Source organism: Bubalus bubalis, chromosome 6 (genome assembly GCF_019923935.1).
Source record: "Bubalus bubalis isolate 160015118507 breed Murrah chromosome 6, NDDB_SH_1, whole genome shotgun sequence".
Lineage (NCBI taxonomy): Eukaryota > Metazoa > Chordata > Mammalia > Artiodactyla > Bovidae > Bubalus > Bubalus bubalis.
In genome coordinates this window covers 46,894,967-46,900,989 of record NC_059162.1, presented here as the reverse complement: position 1 = coordinate 46,900,989, position 6,023 = coordinate 46,894,967, and positions in this window count along the sequence as shown.

Here is a 6,023-nt window from a genome sequence, read left to right as displayed (position 1 = left end):
AATCTCCTATCCTTCAGTACTTCAATAATTAGTTTGCTTTCAGGTGCCTAAAAAAGATATTTTTGTTTCAAGTGTATAAAGCCCTGAAGGACTCACCTTGGCTCACATCATCGGCAAGTCCAGAGTCAGTTTTCTGCAAGTGGGTGATCCAGCAGCTAGGTTGCTCATTCATCCTTTAACAAAGGATTGAGGAGCACCTACTGTGTGCCAGGCATTTGTACTAGGCACTCGAGGTATGTCAGGCCCCAAATAAACCACCATTCTAGAGCTTATATTCTAGTGGAGAAAGACTGATGGTAAACAATAAATGTAAGAATATAAACAAATTGAATAGTAAGTTAGAATGTGGCAGGTGCTTTTAGTAAAATGAAAAAGTAGAACAAGGAAAGGGGGCTGAAATTGTTGAGAGTGGGGTACAAAGGCTATATCAGGGTAATTTTCTTTGAGATTTGAATGAAGACTTAAAGATGATGACTTTATTGGGGGTGTACATAGGAGGTGGGCAGGGGATATTTGAAGGAAGAGCAGAGAAACAGATTTAGAGAAGATATTAAGGTGAGACAGTACCTGGAATATTCTAACAGCAAAGGCCAGTACATCTGTAAGGAATGAGTATAAAAAAGGAGAGTCACTACAGATGAGGACAGAAAGAGGATGGGGGACCAGATCATGTCAGATTTATAAACCTTTGTAAGGACCTTGCCTTTTACTCAAAGTGAAATCAAGCTCCATTTCCAGCTTCTGGGCAGAGTAGTGACAAGATTTTGCTTACAAAAGAAACTGCCTGGCTCCTATTAAAAATAGATTTCTTTCTGTCTTTCTGTAAGGTTTATGTTTAGGCAGTCTCCTGTTGTGATTCTAGTGTGGTTACCAGCACTGATCAGAACTACATGCTTCCATGTTTGTGTCTATGAGATTTCATGCTGACTGACCCATCCTTGACCCAACCTCTGTTTTCAATGGAATGACATGCTCTGATTAGCCTTAGGTCTGGATGACCTGAAATTATCACTATGGAAGGAGGGGGATGATTACTTTGATTGGCTTCAGTTCAGTTCAGTCCCTCTGTCATGTTCGACTCTTTGAGACCCCATGAATCGCAGCACGCCAGGCCTCCCTGTCCATCACCAACTCCCGGAGTTCACTCAGACTCACGTCCATCGAGTCAGTGATGCCATCCAGCCATCTCATCCTCTGTCGTCCCCTTCTCCTCCTGCCCTCAATCCCTCCCAGCATCAGAGTCTTTTCCAATGAGTCAACTCTTTGCATGAGGTGGCCAAAGTACTGGAGTTTCAGCTTTAGCATCATTCCTTCCAAAGAAATCCCAGGGCTGATCTCCTTCAGAATGGACTGGTTGGATCTCCTTGCAGTCCAAGGGACTCTCAAGAGTCTTCTCCAACACCACAGTTCAAAAACATCAATTCTTCAGCGCTCAGCCTTCTTCACAGTCCAACTCTCACATCCATACATGACCATAGGAAAAACCATAGCCTTGACTAGATGGACCTTTGTTGGCAAAGTAATGTCTCTGCTTTTCAATTGGCTTACCCTTCACCAAATTGCATGGCTATCCATAAAGAGAATAGGGCTGCCAACAATATTGTTCTCTACAATTATGCTGGTACAACTATTATTTTTTTTTAAACACATTCCAACTAAACAAAGTCCATGGGAAAAATCTGAGTCGAATATAATGGAACTATTACCTTCTTAATTGAATACTTTTATTTTATTAAGAATCCTAATTGCTTTGGGTCAATGCTTCATATTTTCTGTACAGAATGTATCATCAAACCACATACCCCTTAATATGCAGAACCTTTTACAGTTGATTTTTTAAAAATCTAAATAGGACAATTTACATTTATATTCCTATTGAATTCCTTCCAATATCATTTTGAATACTGATTCTATCTTCCTAATATAAAGTACCTGTCACTTGCAAATTTGGAAAAAATACTTCACCATAAATATTAAATATATTAAATAAGAACAAAATCATATTCGTTTCTTCTTCCTTTAAAACATACCTTATTTTCTCTAATAGAAAATGGGTGTAGAGGGTAAGAGATCAGACTTGAAGTAACAATGCTCCAACAGAAATATCTATTGTAAGATAATTAAGAGATTTAACCAAATCTGAACAATTTTCAGCTCTCATTTCTCAGCTTTTCATTGCCGGTGTTAAGGAGCAAATGTATTCAAATTACTTTGAACACTCTAGATTATTAAAATAGATTTTGAAAAGGCCGAAGGTTTCCATTTGTTATTTGGTTCCTTTCTGTGTGAAGTTAACAAAGAAAGTTAGTTTGGAAGAGTTACTCATTCCAGGAATGAGCTTCAAATCTGTAGTTTTATTTGCAGACCACTTGTCACTCATCATTTGTGTGGTTATTTGCGTAAAGGTAAGTAAATTATAATGTGGATTTTATAATACATTTATACTATTTCATAGTTTATAATATTATAAAGCAAAAATGATGTTGTTTCTTTTGTATTTAGCATATTTTTCATCTTTTACTTTTCTGTGCATTTTTCTTTATTTTTCACATTCACTCCCCTAGTTTAGTTCTTTATGCATGAACATTCTAAAAACTGCTGATCCGCTTAAACTATTGTGTTCTCTTCCAAGAATAATCTTTATTATATGCACAATATAGGAAGGACAGCCAGCTATGTTGAGCTTTTTTCAGTGAACATGTAGATAAGCAGTCACTTTTGCAGAATACAAAAGAGGTAATGGTTGTGCTAAGACAGTCCTTTGCTCGCTGCCATCTAATCCTTTCTTTTTTTCATGTAAAATTTATTTTTACCAAAGTAACACATGCACAAAACTTAAAAAGTAAATAGTTTTGGAAGAGTTATCATGAAATAAACAAAATCCAAACTATACTCTTTTGTCTCACCCTTTTCTTATCCCCAAGTATTATACCCCAGAAACAACTGCATTCAAGTCTTCTTCCTGATTTTCCTGGTATTTACCTCCATGCTTCTGAACAGTATGTTCATCTGCCATTTTCTTACCTATCAAGGCTAGACACTATCTATTGGCTTCCTACTTTGGAATATGAGAATTTGCATTCCCATCACATATACATATGCATACATCTATACTTCTCTTCCATCCTCCCATGAAATTGCTTCACAGTCTTAATTTTATTAATATTCAATGCTTACATTTTTATGGAGATGTAACTATTTTTATAACTGTTCACAGTGTACGTGATCATATCTCCTTACAACTTTTTGTTTATCCTGAAGCTAACTTTTAAAAAATTTCCATGTATCTTTTATTAATTTTACCCCTAAGCTTGCCAACAGTGCTATAAAACTCTGCTCAATATATTCATACATTTTCAGTCTATAAGTTCCATGTTTTTCCTTGGAGACATGTTTTCTGGAGCTCTCTGGTCTCATACTGTATTGGAACCTTACGACTGCTATATGACTGTATAGCTATTGGCCTGGGCCTTCTTTCATTGATACCTAATTTTCTTCTCTTATTTGTTGGCTCTCTGGTTTCCTGGGTACCAAGTCTTCTTTACTGATACATTGCTTTATTGTGAAATACATCTTCCAGAAGACTGCCAAATAAAAAGTGTGTAGGGAATAGACATTTTGACATTTAGTATATCCAGAGGTGGGTTTCCCTGGTGGCTCAGCTGGTAAAGAATCCACCTGCAATTTTGGAGACCTGGGTTTGACCCTTGGGTTGGGAAGATCCCCTGGAGAAGGGAAAGGCTGCAGGTCAAGAAGAAAGAGTTAGAACCGGACATGGAACACCAGACTGGTTCCAAATTGGGAAAGGAGTACGTCAAGGCTGTATATTGTCATGCTGCTTTTTAACTTACATGCAGAGTACATCATGAGAAATGCCAGGCTGGACGAAGCATAAGCTGGAATCAAGATTGCCAGAAGAAATATCAATAACCTCAGATACACAGATGACACCACCCTTATGGCAGAAAATGAAGAAGAACTAAAAAGGCTTTTGATGAAAGTGAAAGAAGAGAGTGAAAAACTGGCTTAAAACTCAACATTTAAAAAATGAAGATCATGGTATCCAGTTTCATCATTTCATGGCAAACAGAAGAGGAAACAATGGAAACAGTGTCAGACTTTATTTTCTTGACCTCCAAAATCACTGCAGATGGTGACTGCAGCCATGAAATTAAAAGATGCTTGCTCCTTGAAAAAGAAGCTATGACTAACCTAGAAAGCATATTAAAAAGCAAAGACATTACTTTGCCAACAGAGGTGCATCTAGTCAAAGCTATGGTTAGTCATGTATGGATGTGAGAGTTGGACTATAAAGAAAGCTGAGCCCTTAAGAATTGATGCTTTTGAACTGTGGTGTTGGAGAAGACTCTTGAGAGTCCCTTGGACTGTAAGGAGATCCAACCAGTCCATCCTAAAGGAAATCAGTCCTGAGCATTCATTGGAAGGACTGATGCTGAAGCTGAAACTCCAATACTTTGGCCACCTGATGCAAAGAAATGACTCATTGGAAAGACCCTGATGCTGGGAAAGATTGAAGGCAGGAAGAAAAGGGGACAACAGAGGATGAGATGGTTAGATGGCATCAGTGACTTGACGGACATGAGTTTGAGCAAGCTCTGGGAGTTGGTGATGAACAGGGAAGCCTGGCATGCTGTAGTCCATGGGTTGCAGAGTTGGACTGAGCGACTGAACTAAACTGATATCTAGAGGTATCTTTATTCTACTTTCACAATTGATACTTTGGAAAGGAATCCTTTCAGTACTGAACTTTGTATGATATTTGCCTGAGGTGGAGGAGGGAGGTGGGCATTGACAGGTGAAATTAGTACATTAGTACAGTTTTACTTTGGATGTTTCTTATTATAAGTGAGGCTGAGGATTTATAATTTTTGCTTTTACTTTCCTATGAAGTTTGCTAATATTTCATTCATATGCTTTCCCATTTTTAAAATTTGGTTGTTGGACTTTGATTTTTTTATTTTTAGGAACTCCTTATATATTAGAGATATCAGCCCTTTTTAATGATAAGAATTGGTAATATTTTCTTGCAAGGACTCAAGCACCTGGAAGGTAATTTGATAGCATCTTTTAAAATAAAAAGTGAATTCTACCCAGAAATTTGTAGTATCTATCCAGAAGATATATTCATACATGTGAAAAATGACCTAGAAATAAGAATATTCATCACAAAATTGTTTGTAAATAGCAAGATTGGAGGCAACATAAGTATTATCTATGAGTTCTAGTTAAATAAATCATGATTCTTATTTGATGGAATATTATGCAGCTATATATAAAGAATGGGTGCTTTCCTGGTGGCTCAGTGGTAAAGAAAAACTGCCTGCTAAGGCAGGAGACATGTGTTTGATCCCTGGGTTGGGAAGGTTCCCTGGAGAAGGAAATGGCAACCTACCCCAGTATTCTTGCCTGGGAAATCCCATGGCCAGAGGAACCTGGTGGGCTATAGTCCATAGGGTTGCAAAGAGTCAGACACGACTGAGTGACTGAGCCTGCACATTGACATATATAAAGAATAAGATAGTTCTTAATGTGGTTACTGATAAGGACAGATCTCTAACATATATTTTTAAATTAAAAAATAAGTTACAGGACAATGTGTACTGTGGTTACTACTTTGTAATAAAACCTATTTAACTCTGTATGTAATCAATTTATACATTTTATATGTGGAGAATATACCAGTAAACTGGTAGGATGGGTTTCCTCAGTAGCTAGAGTTAAAGATATATGCTTTTTCTGGTTGACAGATTTATTGATATACAATTTACATTTATGAAAACATCAGTATTAAGTGTATAATTCAATGAATTTTTTTATATTTAGTATATTGTATCAGAGAAGGCAATGGCACCCCACTCCAGTACTCTTGCCTGGAAAATCCCATGGATGGAGGAGCCTGGTAGGCTGTAGCTCATGGGGTCGCTAAGAGTCGGACACGACTGAGTGACTTCACTTTCACTTTTCACTTTCCTGCATTGGAGAAGGAAATGGCAACCCACTCC